At 39.5% G+C, this 17,492-nt stretch overlaps 1 long non-coding RNA gene across 3 annotated transcripts in view; it reads left to right on the plus strand.

Moving 5' to 3' along the window:
• The window catches only part of LOC122166288, a 35,052-nt gene extending 32,106 nt beyond the window's left edge, over nt 1-2,946 (plus strand). For all 3 annotated transcript variants that reach the window (XR_006170760.1, XR_006170759.1, XR_006170761.1), the window contains 2 exons: nt 880-971; nt 2,546-2,946. This is a non-coding gene — a long non-coding RNA (uncharacterized LOC122166288). The remainder of the gene's footprint in view (nt 1-879; nt 972-2,545) is intronic.
• Nucleotides 2,947-17,492: the final 14,546 nt, after the last annotated feature.

Here is a 17,492-nt window from a genome sequence, read left to right on the forward strand (position 1 = left end):
TAAAGCTATATTACACAACTGGGAGAGAACAGCTTCAGACAAAGATCCTAGATGGCTCTGTTTTCAACCCAGTAACCTGTCTTCAGGAAGCAGTTTATTTTTGATCAAGGGATTACTTTGGTTCAGTTCTTAGTTTAGAAAATATCTAATGGCTAAGAGTTGTTGGGTTTTTTTGTGGATTCTTCTGATCTTCATTACTTTTTTAAAGATTATGCACACTGTCACTTTCTGTTTCTCTTACAGTTTCTACTCATTTGGAAGTATTCCTAAGTGTTAAGGGTGCTTGCTCTTTTGCAGTCTCCTCCTTCAAGCCTATTCCAAAGAGGATTGACTTGCAACTGAGAAAATGGGGTGCTCTTACCTATTTTAAGCTGGCACAAACTCCAGAGAAAGATAGGGGGGAAAAAAAAATGCCAACCAACCAGAACAATAGATCTTGTCCCCCAGCTTCTGGCACCCATTAAAAAAGAGGCAGAAGTAGTAGCCCATATAGACAAATTGTTTCATTCGACTTGCCAAATTTTGTTTTCTCAGGCCTGATATAGTCACAGGTAAATTGAAGCAGTTCTCTTTGCTTAGCTGTTGACTTCCCCACATGTGGAGTTTTAGAATAACTTCAAAATCCAGGTTAGAATCCAGCATGACTTTGCAGTACGGTTTAGATCTGTTGCAATTATCTTTACCTACGTGATGATCTGTGTATCAATAAAATCCTACAAAGGAATATTTTTTTCCCTTAAAGTATGGACAGCATAAGCCAACTATATGGAAATCTATCTCAGCATTTTATTGGAGTTTTCTTCATAAATGCCTTTTATTCTAATCACCGGTAGTGTGCATTCATATACACATTAAAGTCCAATTTTTGTTTTCTTACAGATCAGATTTTAGAATAACTTGTGTCTGCTGAATAAACCAAGTTGTAATGAAAGCAAGAAAGACCTCAGAATGATATAGGATGTGCATTTGAGGTAACTCTAATACTTAGTACTATTTTAAAGTTGTAAAAATGAGAGAATGACAGTATAATGTTACTATGAAAGCACAATTCATCTTGTGTCTTTCAGTTTCCCACACTACCAGACCTATTAAGCTTCTGAAACACTCTGAAGAGGCTTTAAAACAAATTGTTGATGAGAGAAGTTCCCATCAAAGTCCATTAGCATAAATGAGTGGTCACGGTAGCTGCGGCTGACGTATTCCATATCTTTTCCCTAGAAGAGTAAATCTGAACTTCTGAAGAGCTTTCAGGCTCAATCTTTTTCAAAGATGATCTCAGAATGCCATTTAGCATTCCCATTGCTTTTCATGCGCTTGTGAGAGGAGCTGGCTTTCTGAGCATAAGGTGTACATTCCTCTTAGTAGATACAATAAAAAAATGATGGGAGGAAGGGAAGGAACTGAAGCGTGGCTGCAGAGAAGACTCTTCCCTGCATTCTCAGCTTCGCATAGCTATAGAACAAAAGGCCTCTCAAAATGGTTGCCGGGTCTTCTACAGAAGTCAAACTCCAATTCTCCTGTAAGAAGTAAAAATATCAATGCAGGAGATATCATAAACTTATGGCATAATAAACCTAATATTAATCATGGTGATACTTTGCATTTCAAAACAGGACTGATCTACTCAGACTACTTATTTAACACGCACAATTTGAACAAACTTTAGAGAAATTTTAGCATCTCCTTGAATAATGTGGATGCAGTATAAATTTTGAAGTTCTTTTGTGGCAATATTTCAGACTTTTTTAGAATAAAGGAAAAGTAAGCATTTAATCTTCGTTCAGAGTTCAAAGGTATAAATACACCATTTTTTAAATTGCTAATTATGTCTTAAAACTATTCATTTAAAAAGGAGCAAGGTTAAAACACAGATATATCAGAATGCATTGCTTGTTCATGAAAGCATAAGCTTGTAAATAAGGGAATAAAATTAGTGCCCTTTACAGCAGTAGTAGAACATCTGTTGTCATGCCCATGTTCCTTTGCGAGTTGGTTGTGTTCTTCTGGTAAACAGCACTTATCAGAAACTGTATTTTCATTGTGACTAATGGCTTGATATTCCACACTAGCCTGGACCTTGCAATTTTATCTAGTATCTCTTTGATAATGCAGTATCAGTTACCAAATGTTGATCCAAGTAAGATTCCTTTCTCTCTGTTCACATAAGCACAAATTTGTAGCTTTGGGATATCCAACAAATTATCTCATTAATCATTAGATATGCATTAGCGGGTGGTGTTATTCCAAATGTAATAAACTAAGAAAAGGTGGATTAGAGCTTGTGATAACATTGAGGTCCTTCTACTGTTCTTCCCCATTGTCATTCACATGATTCCTGAGTTGTTCACAATTACAGTTGATCTTTTTTCCATAGAAAAAGAAAGTCCTGCTGTTACTTGAACTCTGCTGTGTTTTGTCTCAGAAGCTGTTTTTGTGTAGTCACTGGGACTAGTCTGACTACAAGAATATTAGCTTTTGCTGGTATTTTGAATCAATGGGGGTTTTGAATCAATGTTGTTTTCTTGGTTTTTTTTTTTTTTACCAGTTCACATCATCGGGGAGTCTTGGATTATTTTCCAAGAGCAGCGGAAAAATAAGTCTGAAATATTATTGGAAAGAAACTTCTGGTAGACGCTGATACTCTCACCTCTTCCTTTCCTTGGTACGAAATTCTGAAGCCTATATATGCTTTCACTTTAGTAAAGCTGTTTTTTACCATATGTGCAGTCTTTTTGTCTGTTCTGTCAGAATCTTTTGCATTTTGCTCTTGCTGTCTTCTCATAATCTTACAAGCTGATATGGAAGCTACTATTCTGAAGCTGCTCCTTTCCCACAAGTGGACTCTACAAACCTTGTTTTTGCAGTTTGCCTGTTTCTCAGAATAATGCATTTGTCAGGATTTTCAGTCGGATGATGCCACAGGACTTGGAATAAAGCCTGATTAAACAGCTGAGAAACTTGTTCTGTTTTTCTGGAAACAACCTCTGGTTATCCATCTTTTCTTGCACATTTAACATTTCTCTTTTGTAAGAGAGTAAATGTCTGTTGACTGGCAAGTTATTCTCAGTAAATATGTATTCACCTCTGATTTTATTGTGACTAAATATCTTTTCAGCTGATTGATTTATGGAACTCATTCACATTTCAATCAGATGAAGCCTTGTATAAAGTATGAAGTAGTTTACATATGTACAACCTAAAAATATATGCCTGAACTACTGAACAGACAATGATGATTTGAGGAAAAAAAAATAGGTTTAGATCCAAACACCATTTCTAGGAACGCTGTTTTTGAAACATAAAAGGAATTGTTGCTGTACTGTAAAAGAATACCATAACGTGTGAGTATCTTTCTTTTAAACGGATACTGTTGTCTGTATTTATAATACAGTGCTTGAATATTCACATGTAACTCTTCATGAAGTTCGCCTAAAAATCCATACATAAAGGCCATAATTGAGATGTGGCAATTATGGACTGGAAGACTGTCATTTTCCACTGAACACTTAAAGCAAGCAAATCAATGCCAACATATTGCTGTTAGCATGAAAGTGTATTAAACAGTAAGCGTAAATCACAAAGCTATTACGGTGCCTTAATATGGAGTAGTTCAAGAACAGGTCACAAGGAGGAGAGCTACTTATAACAAGTATGATTCTGGCTTCAGACATATTTAAAGTTTTATTGCATGAGGATTTTATTTGATCGTTCTGGTTCATTCATTCTGGGCTGTTTAACTCTTTGCTGCTGTTTAGCCTGTGAACTGTCTTCACTGGTGGCTACTCCTATGCTTTGGTGTTTGACCACATCAGGCAAAACTTCTGGACTTAACTCTAGCTTTTGATGTGACACAGTCATCAGGATGTACGTAAGCGTGCACCACAGCTGTGTCAGCAGTCAGCCAGGATGGTTTAGGTGGCCTTCAGGGAAGTTTAAGCTTAGCTAGCAGAAGGGTAAAGGCTTTAAAATGCAGCCTCTCCTTTATCTGTGAATATCTATGATCTCAACCTGTTTCAGTGTACTCTGTATTATACCAGTTGCTACAGGAGAATGTGAAGTTCGTTCTTGCTTACTGATGTGGAGACGAAAGAGGAGACATGAGGATACAGTACAGTTTCCTTTAGAGATTCTGGGAGCTCTCCATATGCACTTTGATTGGTAGCCTCTCTTCAGGCAGTAATGGTGCCCAAATGGTTGGCTTTTAAATAACAAATGCATAGAGAGATGTGACTACATTTTGCAGGCACTTTACTATTACTTATTGATTCCGAAAGTTACTTATGAAATATGAAACCTGAAAGACGTTGGGCTCAAACGTGTGACACAGGTAAAGCAAACTGAGCTAACCAAGAACGAATGGTAATGCTTTGGGAAATGATCCTGAATGCAATGCGACAATTTCTCAGCGTGTCCGGGGAAATTAATTTGTATGCCATGGCGCAGATAAAGCACCCCTGTTTGCCCCTGTCTCAAATGTGGTTAGCGGTAGAGAGTTGTTGTAGATTGAATAACACAATGTAACAAATGCATTTAAGAGCAAAACAGCCTTCAAGCATGCAGCACGCCCATTTCTGGAAGTCTAACTTCAGGAGAGCCAGAGAAATGCGTTTATTGCAGACAACTGAAAACTCAAGATCAGGAACTTAGAATAAAAATATCTTCAAAGATGTAAATGCAGCAGCTTTATTACAGTCACACAGTATCTTCAGTAGATACAGAGTACTTTGATAATGCCACTATTTTTCAAGTCCATAGTAGTATATATTGTACATAAAACAACCATTCTTTTCCTACCTACAAAAATGTTGTATGTATTTCCTTCTCTCAAATTTATAGCACAGAAGACATGTTTCTTTTAAAGTAGCTGTATATATAAAGTACCTAGCAGCAAAGTGGCTTTCAAGTCATTTTTACAGCACTGTAGGGCAGTATCTTTTTAACAGCCTTTTCTCAGACCGTAGAAATGCTGCCATTAGAGGCAGGCTGTGGTTGTCTGTATCTGCTGGAAAGAAGGAAGTCTTCTACTGAGGTGAAGACTCTTCATTAGAGAACACAGCTTTATATATTCAACTGCAAGTCTAGTAGTTTTTGAAGTTTTCAGAGACATTTAAAAAGAGTAAAGCAGGAAAGCCCTTTTTATTCAATTGTTGTAAGCAGCATGGGCCAAATTCACAAGGCTATCAAATTCAGTGTACACCTACCTCTTTGTCTTTACCCAGACTGTTACAGACCTCCATATGTATTACCTAGTTACCTTAACAGGTGTTCTCTGTCACTCAAACTTTGATCTGTGAAACAAGGCAAACTTTTATATTAAGGAATACAGCATCAACTTTGGAAACACAGCTCCCGTGCATTGGTATGATTGTGTGAAACACTACCTCCTGGTGACTGTAAGAGTAGCCTTGTGTTCCATCTGCCACCTTGAAGTACCAGAAAGCAACGCCTGTTCAAGTTCCTGTCAGCACACCTTGCTTGTACTTCGGAATCAGACTCATATCTGAGCAGCAGCAGCATTCAGAATCCTGCATGAGGCATCTCCTGTCCCTTGCAGATTTGCCCTGGGTTCAGGCAGACATCCCTTCTGATCATCTCAGGATGACATTTGACATGAATACATGAATAGTCTTAGCCTGCTGCACACGTGGTTTCGGACTGATGGCTTTTCTAGTCACAAGTGCAGGTGAACTGGAACAGAACTGAGCTGAGTGTAGCAGACTTGTACTGAGAGAAGACTGCTAGTATAACCACTGCCCCACCATTCCTACAGATGGCCGCTTGCCAATTTCCATTTTCCCAGTAGGTCCTGAGAGGTGGTAAGTGCAGACTGCAGGCAAAAGGCATCTAGGAGGCAGCAACTAAATCCCTGCCACAAAAGCAGGAGTGATGAGAAGAACTGATGGATATTGTTTTGTTTGGGAAGTGGTGGCTACTGGTTTCATAGACTAACAGCTTTGTAAACTGCTCTCACCTGAGATTTATCTAATGGTCCATTCTGCAAGCTGATTTCGTTATGGCAGCAATGAGTTGCAAGAGGCAGGCAAAGGAAGCTGAAATTGGGCTTGGAGATTTAAGTGTTGCAGAAGGGAAAATCAGTGTTCCTTCTGTTGAAAATTGATATTTCAAATAATTTGACTTAGAAAGTGAAGAAAATAATGTTTGCAGAAAAAGGTCTAGTTCTCCATGAAAGCATCTGGTATATCACATTCCAGCATCTTTTAGGGGTAAAAGTAGGAATGTGTGCAAGCATGGACAACATAGTTGTATTGTTTTTTTCACATACAGGCAGAAAGGCTTAGCAATTCCCATTTTCATACTTCAGAAGATATCTGAAATGATCTCATATTTAATATTCATTTTACAAAAAAATGATATGCCGAGAAAATACTATTCCACAATGCTAATTCTTTTAAAAGATATGTGCATGAGAAGAGTGTTGGAAAAAATTGTTTGGCAGCCTAAAATGGAATGCAGTCTAATCTTTGAAACACTCTTCCTGCATGGAGGAATAAACTTTATTTCCTGGATAAATACACTTTTATTAGCTTTGTTGAAAACCCTTCTGAAACACACAAAGATATTTTAGAGTACACAATATACTGCCTTGTCAAATGAGCAAGAGACTGCTGCCCTGCACTCCCAGACCACTGTACATAGCACCTGCAAAGAGTTTTCTAAAACATGTCAAATGCACAGCCTCCTCAGGGAGACAAAATCCTATCTTGCAGGAAAAGAGGGCAACAGAGAAGTTGCTTAGGCTGCTACATCACTGAGAAATAGCGACTTGCTTTCAAATAAGGATTGAAATGAATAATTTGAAGCCCATCAGTTCTGCCAACCTTGTCAAAGTCTGGAAATCTGCCATCTTCCAAAGCCGTTCAAGATGGAAAAAAGAGAAAACTACAGCACCTCTGTGGCATACCAGAAGCCAGTTGTTCGTTACCAGTGAGTGGCAGTTTGTCAGGATACTTCTGGAGAATCCTGCCAGGGCCTGTATAGAAATAATTGTTCTTCTATTTTTGCAGCTTGAACTTGTTATCCTCAGTGATCCTAAGTGCTCCAGGGAGCTCTGTGAAACTGCTTCTCAGATCTTTGCTCTTGTTCCATGTTGGTTTTTTTGTTTGTTTGTTTTTCCCAGATTTTGAGCAAATGCCACACATTTTATTTTATTGCCTCCAGTTAATGAAACCACTCCCCTTCTGCATGTGTGTTGCTATGGCAACAAATTGATTGCGTTTTGTAATGCCTGTTAGCATAACTCTAACTTTTCTATGCAGTATCTGAGATGCACGTTAAGATGCACTACAAAAAAGAAATACTAAATCTATCCATGAGCTCTCCCCCATCATCACTGCAATAAGGCTTTGAGATTCAGTTTGTTGTCTTTGTAGGTGGCATGGCATCTCCTGTTGACTATGAAGCTTCTTCTGATCTTCACACATGTAATATCCGGAATCCTTCACCTACATGAACAGTCTGGTATTAAAACATCTCTAAAACAAGATTAAATTTTCTGAATATGGGACAGAGCACGAGCAGATTTGCTGCATGTTATAAAAGCTCATAATTGAGGCTCATTCTGTGGCAGAATCTATTACGTCCATAGACATGTTTTCCACCAATCCTTCCCACAGTGGTATAAGGTTCTGATCAGCTGCTGATGCAGCAGTACTCTTTCAAATCTTACCGTGCCAATTGTTGTGCATGTAATGACTTCTCAAGGGAGAGGCTGGTGAGGCAGGGAATGAGAAGTTGTGTGGAAAAATACAGATCATGGCCTTGACTTGCGACTAAGGCATGATAAGAGGGAGTGTGAGAGCTTGGGAGCATGGGCAGGCTGCCCTGGCCTGTGCTTCTACATGCAGCTGTAACTTGCTCATGGGCAGCTGCTCTGTAGCTGCACCTTGCTTATGTGAAGGATATATATCTGGCCCCTGTGCTATGGGGCGGTGCAGATGCTCTGCTGACTGGCTGCCATTGGTGATGAGGGCTTGATGGACACTCTACTGGCTGGGGGAAATCCGGGGAGGACTCTTCACCAGCGAGCCACCACCAGTGATGTGAGTACCTTTCCTTTAAATCTATTCACAGTAACTCACCTCTGAATACTTTGCTGGATCTGGTGAGCCTTATGCAGAAACATTGGTGCTTTTGCACAATAGAAGTTGTGGGGGCAGGCAGAACCATGTGCTCTCCCCTTGTGTAGGAAGGTGCTGAAAAACTTGAGAGGTCTTAAGTGCAGATAATTTCTCTCCATAGAAGGGACAAAAATGCAAATACTGAGGGCATAAAATGTAGGGACCACGTTCCTTACTTTCCTACTCTACTTTGCTATGTAAGCAAAAGGCCTGAATACTTCCATAAAAATGTAACAGGAAAATGGTTTCCTATTACGGAAACAAACTGGCTCCAAAACAACACCTCTGTTTCCACTGCTAAAATTTAGCAAGTTTTCTATTTTCATACAATAAAGCAGTGTTTTTACTAACATTCTGTAGTACAATTAGGTATTAATTACAGATTACAAAATTTGTATCAAATATTATCGTGTTCCTTTTTTAGATCAGTAATTTGAGGCATGAGGAAGTTTTCAGAGATGAGTAACGAGGTGGAAAGAGGGGAGGGAGACCTGAGTTTGAAATGCATGTTTTGCAGAATACAGGTCCTAGTTTTGTGCAAATAGTCATATGTTATTATTTTGCAACTCCTATTAAAAATAGAGGCACCCCATTTGCATGTGGGATTGATTTTCTAAATGAATACAGCCTTCTTCAGTTCCCATATCCCACTTCTGACTGTGAAAGCCACCTCTTATGAACTAATCCCAGGAAAAAATCAGCATCTATAACCTAATGGAACTCAGCAAAGATCAGGAGATCAGTACTGTATATGATCAGTCACTTGGATCTGAAATTCTTCTGAAGCAGGACTGAAACTGCACTGGCTTTGTAGTTGATGAGCTCACACTACTGAATTTTCATTGACTTCATTTAAAATGACAAACTGAAGTCAGATTGCTGTGTTTTAGCTCTGCTTTCTATTATGTCCTGAACTGTTCTGCAAGGCAGCTACGCAGTAATTAAAACACTTCTTCAGGATTAAGTCCTGTTACCTTATTTTGACTTACGTTTGAGATAGTATCAATGGTTAGAATTTTATTGAGCAGGTTGGTACCAAATCATATTAAACACTAATCATCAACTAATGTCTATATAATGTTAATCACAAGATCCTTTTCCCCACCCTATACTACTCCGTATGTTTTTGTTTTTGCATCATATCTGAAACATCTGTCTTCTTTTATCAGTGCCATGAGATATGTAGGAGAGCAGAGAAACAATACTTGGAAATCTGGACTCAGTTCTCAGCCTGTCTAAGACCTTTCATGAAATTGTAATCTCTTAGGGGGGTGATAATACTCACTCTGAGCATGCTTCCTTTCATGTTGCTGATTTAGATAGTAATAAACAGCCCTTGTCCAAAACAGCTAACAAGATGTATCTGGAAAGTGTGACTGTAGTCATAGTTGAATTTTTGGTGTATTACAAGGTTATAAATAAGTTAATATTTTCTTGGCACCGTAAAACAAATAATGTCTACTGCTCATGTGTTTGTTTCCTACTAAATAAATAAGAAAGAAGTAGTTTGTTTAGTTGGCATTTAGATTGAGATTAATTTTGTAAGCACAATCAGCTTGCAGATGATCTATGAAATACTGGAAACACTACCAGTGGGATTATTAATTCACATCAGTGCATGTGCCAGATTTCTCTATAATTACTGCAAATCTCTGTTTAGAGAAGTAAAGAGGTATTCTTTATTACAGTCTGTGATGTTCTTTTTTAGCTTGGTTTTGCTCATAGTTCTGTATCTGCTGGCTGCTTTGAAACCTGAGATTTTACAATAATTGCTCTTTCTTATTTGAAATTATATGTAATGACCTTTATGTATTTACAAGACTATTGGGAAACTAATTGTTGAATTCTAAATTAATCATCAGCTGCTTAATCAAAATTGTTGCATGATGTCATAGAAAGATAATTGTAAGATAAATTATTTGCTTTCAAAAGTCGTGTTTAAACTGAGGGAATGACTTTGACAAAAATTTGATTGGGCCCTCTGGTTTGACCTATTAGTCCTCTTCATTTCCATCTTCCTGGAACAAGAGACTTTTTGGTATTGTGAGCTTAATGTGTAATAGCAAATTTGAGGAGAAAGTGGGAGTAAAAAGATCGGCAATTTTGTTGGTCATCTCGTACTGCTGTAGAAAATACACACATTGGCTGTTTCTTTCCTTCTCCTGTTAGCTATGTTTTGATCAGGAATATCACAGTGTAGCCTGTGGTCTTCTTCAAAAAGGCATTTTTCCTCCTCCACTTAACCTCCCACCTTTCTCTGACAATGGCTTTGTGTTTCTAACAATGTCTTCTGGTTGGGAGGTTGCTAAATGTTGTTTGATTGCTCAGCGGGCATCCTGTTAGAGCAGTTTGCCTCCCAGACTGCTTTACCTCTTAGTGCTTTTTCTTGCCACAGACTCACACTATGATAAAACAACCAAGCCATTCGCTGAACCTGTATTTCTAGTGTCAGAGCTTTTACTAAAATTCTTGGCTTACAGCATCAGCTATGGTTAACACCTCGTGAACAGGTCTATTTGTTCAAGAGAATAAACCAAACTTTACTTACATAGTGATTAAGCAGCATAGGAGTTTGGACAGACTGTAACAGCTTTTGGCTTATTAAGCTTAGGTCCAGTTTTTTGGTCACAAAAGACTTTGGTGGCTACATTTGCTCTGCTAGTAGACTGTAGCTTAACTAGTCCTTTCATTAGATATCTCATTTGTGACAACAGTATATTTTAGATAACTAATGTTAAGAACTGAACTAAATTTATACCAGCTAATTAGCTTCCGACTTTTTTTTTTCCATCAAGAGCTGTTGTTCAAGGTTTACAGAAATTGCTCCAAGCCTTAGAAACACAGTTTAAAGCAACTGCTTTCAACTACGTAAATGGCGTTCTGTTGCTTTGTGACTAATGTTTTGTCAGTCATGGAATTTCACCCTTTACAACTGCAAGTTCTGTAAAGTAGCCAGAATGGGAATGAGAAGTCTCTGATGATTCAGAATAGTGCATTAAAAGTTCTAAAATGGGAAGAAAGAAGAAATGAAACGTTTGTCGATTACAGCAAGATGTAAAATTTTAAATGAGCTGCTTAACTTCAGCATAAGGCATATCATCAAAATCTTCCTGGCTAAATCTGTGAGAAGTATCAAAAGATATAAAAGCATTTGTGAAATCTAGAAAAAAAAAAAAAAAAAACAAAAACCAACCTTGGAAATGCATCAAATTGCCAATCTAATACACTCAACAAAAAAATTCTCCTTAAATTTGTATTATCTGAAATAATTATAAAAACCTTTCTATTGTGCTTCCTTTTTAAGCTACTTAAACCTATGCCATGGGTAGTATCTAGAAATCCTGAGCATGTGTATGTTAGGTTTCTTCCCTTTAGGAGCTTAAGAGTCTAAATGGACAACACAGTCATCTGCTTATGGAAAGAAGACTAGGACAGATCTGAGAATATAATTCTGTTTTTCAGGCTCTTAATCTTGCATCCTATCTAAAGACAGGCCATCCTGTCCCAGCTTGTGGGAATTAGAGAAGGGAGTCCTGGCAAAGTTCACACCGTTTCTCTTTGTGTTCCCAAAAGACACCATGAGGGGATACCTGCAATTCTAAGACACTCCAAGAAGAGAATAAACCAGGGAGTTCCCTCTTATAACTGCATGAAGAACAGAGCACTGTCACATTCATTTGGCAACTACAAAGAGTGAAGCACAGAAGTTTTGGTTTCCAGAAGGGTTGTGGTTGAAGACTGTTTTCATTGCAACGCCTGCTTTGCAACACATCTTATTTTTGTCTATTAGTTCAACTCACAGCTAAATTGAATGTAAATAAAAGCAGGTGAGATGGGCTGCTTTCCAGCTGATTCTAATCTACCCATACAGTTATTAAGAAACAGGGAAAAAAAAGGTGCAGACATGACAGTGGTGTAAGTAAACTTTGAAGACAGTGAACCTCTGATAGTTTAGACCAGCTGTGATTTAAAAAAAATTTAGTAAGCAGTGAAGTCCTTCACAAATAACTTTATTCAACACTCTTAAATATTTTGCATGTTTTACAGGCAAGTTACAACAATCTGCAAAAAAATGCTATTAAAAAAATGCTATGAACTAAATAGAGAAGCAAGAACAGGTTATGTTATATAGCAAAGGGTGAATTAACTCTTTCTTTCCAGGGAACCAAGCTACTGAGTTTTTGACTTACAACTTGTGCAAATATTACAGTAATTGAGTGTTTTTCTGGTAATAGTTTTGCCTAAAGTAGAGGTTAGGCAAGGAATGTCATGGCAACACAAGGGCCAGTGGATCCTTGGGGACAACAATGCTGGGCACCATGGAAGGTTTCCCCTGGCAGGGGGCAACAGGATAGGATCTTGGCAGCCACTGCTCATCCAGCAGAGCTGGATTCTTCAGCATCTCTGGGCAGCGACTGACGGTCCCAGGCTGAGAAGAAATGGGGCCTTGTGCCATGGGCAGGGCTGGGAGAAGACCCCAGCTCTAGTGCTTTCAAGGCCCTGACAGTGTTAGTAGGAAAGTAAGGAAAGTTTCTGAGTAAAAAGTAAATATTTCCATCCAGATCAATTTCAGCTTCTGACAATGTACATGAAGTGCATGTGCAAAAAGTAATATGTGGAACTCCGCTAATTGCTACAGTAATAAACTACCACGGCATGAAATGTCATGCTGGGTGTCTAAGGCTCCAGAGGGTCAAAAAGTCTGCTCAACAGAATTCTCTGCCCAAGCCATCAGGAGGTCATTCACCCTCAGGCAGGGCATTGTATGGAGAAACCATGTACGGTTTCCTGCAGCACAGAGATCTACAGGTGCCAGCTGTGTACCAGGACAATTTATCCACTGTAAAATATGGTCTCAGGAAGTGTAACAGTGTAACAGCCATTTCATATACACAAAGATACAGCCTGTGTCATAAACAATTCCAAACACTGTGCATTCATCTTTATTCTCTCATTATTTTAAAGACATTTTATATTGCTGATGGGAAGGAAAAAAAATTAAAATGCTTGTGACAAGAAATAGACTTTTGTACAAGATCATTCCCTCCCCTTCCAATTTTCTTTTTGTGCTGCAGCTGCTGTTGCCAGGCTGTCTTTGTTGCTATGGTGGTGTTTTGTGTGCCAGAATTTTATATTCATTCTTTTAGAGTCACCTGATTGAGTGGCTGTGCTACATAAGTTATCAGCTTTACTCATAAAGATAAAAGATATATCAGCCTGCTGATGTTATTTACCTATGACATCAATAAATTGATCAAACTTAATACAACCATATCTATGGCCACCGGCCATAAATTTACGGAAGTATTAATATAACAAGTGAATTCTTATAGTAAATGAGTGACTTAAAAAAAATCTCACTTGGAGATATTACCTTTAGTAGGTTTCATTTTTTGGCATGACAGTCATCGACAAGGCAGCTTTACTATACCTTGCCTTGTATTTGTCTCTCAGTGGAAAGATTTGAGTTTTATAGTCCAAACAAATTGAAAGGTGCCTTTCTCAGAATGATTGTGCTTTTACCAGAGATACAGGGTCACATTTTCTTTCTTTCTTTTCTGGAAAATTGCTCTGTACAAGTTAACGATCCTGCTCCCGCTGATAATTAAAGCATAATTTGGTCCAATTTAAAATGCAATTAGGATAATATACCTCTGTTGAAGATGAGTTTATCTTTAATCCCAAATCCTGCAAACACTGTCACTTATGTTTAACTCTCTGTACACCAAGTGCACCAGTGTACTTAAGCATTTTCAAGTCAGGGGCCACTGCTTCTTTTCAAAATGTAGATTTGCACCAAGAAATTCAGGATAGCAAGTGGCAATGAGATATTTCACATACGTGTCTCTGAAATCAATGTTAAAAAAGCTATATTTGAATGCATAGCTCATACAGTCCTTCAGTGTAGCTTTCTCTGTATTTTCATTTGACCTGACTTTGATCAATGCCATCTGTTACAGTGACTTATCTGCCAATGTCCATTTGCACATCTGAATCTAAACTTATTGTGTATTCATCTTATTTTCTGGAAATTAAATAGCAATACATAAAATATTTTATACAAATGATGACTTACAAGTACACTGCATTCTAGTGACTTACTTACACGAGACAATCATTTTACAGCCCAGACTACAAAACCATTCAGAAGTTAGTTCCTGCAGTGCGAGATCAGTGTGTATCCCATCCCATAAGTACATTTTTGAATAACTACCTTAATAACTTCACAGCCAAGTTTATTATTATTAGCAATACAACTTTATTTCAATTTCATGAAACTAAAAGCGGCTGAGTAAAGAAGAAACAGAATACAGGCATAACAATCTTAGTACCTTGTGAGCTTTACAGTACATTTGGATAAAATGTGCCTGCTTCTTCCTGTGCCTGACGTAGAACAATCACTTAATGATAATTGTACTCTTTATGGGTATAATGATCCTGCTGAACGTAGCCTATTTCCAGGTCAGTGGTGCCGTGCTTTGCGGAAAAGACTTTCAATTTAGATGCACATAGAATTTAAGTGTTTGAAATGTACTGTGTAGCAAAAAATGTATTCTTAGCTGGAGCAGAGGCTGATTAAGCAGCACTGATAACACGTAAGTTAGATAGCTCAGTTGAAACTGAATTCCCACTGATTTCACTGAGCCTAGGATTTCAGCAAACACTGAATATTAAGCACTTTCCAGAATTGTTGCTTAGTAGGCAGACACGCTGCCATTTCCTTTTGTGCTTATTCCTCCTCTGAATGCAAAATCCATTAGATATCTGCCATTTAAAAGGCATGTTTTCCTTTGGCCAAATACCATGTTCCGGTATGCTTCATCAGGTTAAGACTGAAAAGCCACAAAATTGCTCCAAACAGTTTTTTGTATTTGAAATATCATATCCAAGTAAAACAGCTAATGCTGATTTATAGGGTGACTGACTACATGGTCCTGCTAATAGATTCCCAGGGCTCCGTGGTATCATCAGAAATCAAGTAGTATCACTGTGAATTGTAACTGCTTTTTCCTAACAATTCAAAGAAGGCTAGGTCAGGGAAAAATGTATTACAGCCTTGCTGAGAAAACTGCCAGAGATGCATCCACCTATAGCTGTTTCACATCTTTCAAACAGCTGGTTTTGGCAGACTGCTGTGAATATAAGTATTTAGGTGAGCATGGTTTTAAATGATCGTGATACTGCAGTATCTGTGCTCTTTGCTCTTATTTTCTAAGGATTTAAATATTTCATTTTTGTTCATTTGTATAATACATTCCCTGTACTCAGCTCAGGTGAGGCCGCACCTTGAGTGCTGTGTCCAGTTTTGGGCCCCTCACTGCAAGAAAGACCTCAAGGCCCTGCAGCGGGTTCAAAGAAGGGCAACAAATCTGGTAAGGGATCTGGAGCACAGGCCTTATGAGCAGCAGCTGAAGGAGCTGGGATTGTTCAGTCTGGAGATAAGGAGGCTCAGGGGAGACCTTATTGCTCTCAGTTATAACTACCTGAAGGGAGGTTGTAGTGAGCTGGGAGTCAACCTCTTCTCTCATGTAACTGGTGACAGGACTAGAGGGAATGGCTTCAAGCTGCACCAGGGGAGATTTAGGCTGGACGTTAGGAAATACTACTTGTCTGAAAGAGTGGTCAGGCACTGGAATGGGCTGCCCAGGGAGGTGGTGGAGTCACCGACCCTGGAGATGCTCAAGGAACGTTTGGATTTTCTGTTGAGGGACATGGCTTAGTGAGAACTGTTGGTGATGGGTGGATGGTTGGACTGGATGGTCTTGAAGGTCTTTTCCAATCTTGGTGATTCTGTGATTCTGGGATGAAAAGGTAGTTGTGAAAATGGTACTGAAAAACTCTCTCCCTTGCTCCCATCAAAACAGACCAATCCCATATCTACTACATCAGTGCAGTCAAACTCTGAATTTGTTATCATTTAAGTCACAGCAAATCAATGGGAAATATCACAGGAGTGAATGCGTGAAGTTTCATTCTGCCCCATATTTGCATGGCAGGCTGATACCAAAACAACTGAGCAAATGGAGTAACTGGCCATGGAACATGTCTGTTGTCTGCAGAGACTATTGGAAAGGTGTGAACTCAGATCCCACTAAAGGCAATCAAAAGTTTCTTGTTGAAGGGAAGAAAGTTGGAAGAGGCCCAGTAAGCCTTAACAACTCAGGAACTAAGAGAAGATCAGGAGTCTGACTTGCCACTTTTGTACCTTTCCAATTACAAAACAAACAAACAAAACAGAAAACACCAAACAAAATCAAAAAGCTTTCCCCCACTTACATAATACATATATTTCTACCGAGTAATTTCTTTAAAACGCTATTCCTTTGAAACAAAACCAATTTTTCTTTGTAGACATTCTTTCTACATCGTTTGCTTTATCTTGTAGAAGTTTGACCTTCTGCCCCAAAATCTTAAGGGTCAACTGAAAACCTCTACAGAGAAATTTGAGATCTCGTGCTGTGTCATCTGATGCTTTCTATCTACTGTGGCTGCACAGGGATGTGAAAAGAGACAAAGTCATTTTTGGAGCACATATGACTTTGTTCTTCAAAAATCTTTCCTTAAAAACATTGGATTTAGGATTTTGTTGGGTGAAAGGAGATTTTGCCATTGTCGTCTTTTTTGTGGAGCAGAACTAAATTGAATTAAGAAATTACGAGGAAGCTGCTTCATTTTGTGAGAGCACAAAGCTTTGGGAAAGCAATTTAACAAAAGTCATGATGGGAATTGTATGCACCATTTTCTTTAAGAGTCTTTCCTCTTTTGCTGTCCCGTTCATTGCTTGTGGTCCAAATACTGCCCTGCCATTACGCTTTTTATCCCGGGAAAGTGTGCCATGCCTTTTCCTTAAAATAGCGCCCAGCTTCCCTCGCGCTCACACCTTGCGTAGCCTGGCATCGGTAGGAGGTACCACTCATCGTCCGTCTCTCCCATCGGTAGGACAAGCGATCGAGACACTCACCTTCGGTCCCTCGTCCGATACGCTGGGACCCTCGGCTGCCTCTCCCGCGGTGGCTTTCGTCCCCGCGCCGCCACGCGTCTCCCCGTCACCCTTCTGCGAGGCCGGTGCCTCTGTGTCAGCTCCCCGGTTTTGGGGCCAAGGATAGACCGCGTGCCACTCCCCCGGCGCGCTTCGAGGAAGGCAACTACCGGCCGCCGGGGGCCGTCCCGCCCCACGGCGGCGCCCCGCAGCGGCCCGCGCCGAGACCCGTCCCTCCCCCCGGCTCCGAGCTCCCCCGAGGGCCGCCCCAGGATCGGAGCCAGCCTAGGCCTCGGCCCGGGGTGCGGGGCCGCGCACCGCCGGGCGGAGGGCGGCGGCCGCCCAACACAGCCCGAAGGTCGGCAGGGCAGCGC

Source organism: Centrocercus urophasianus, unplaced genomic scaffold (assembly GCF_019232065.1).
Source record: "Centrocercus urophasianus isolate 14NV4802_14NV808 unplaced genomic scaffold, USGS_Curo_1.0 seq_10, whole genome shotgun sequence".
NCBI lineage: Eukaryota > Metazoa > Chordata > Aves > Galliformes > Phasianidae > Centrocercus > Centrocercus urophasianus.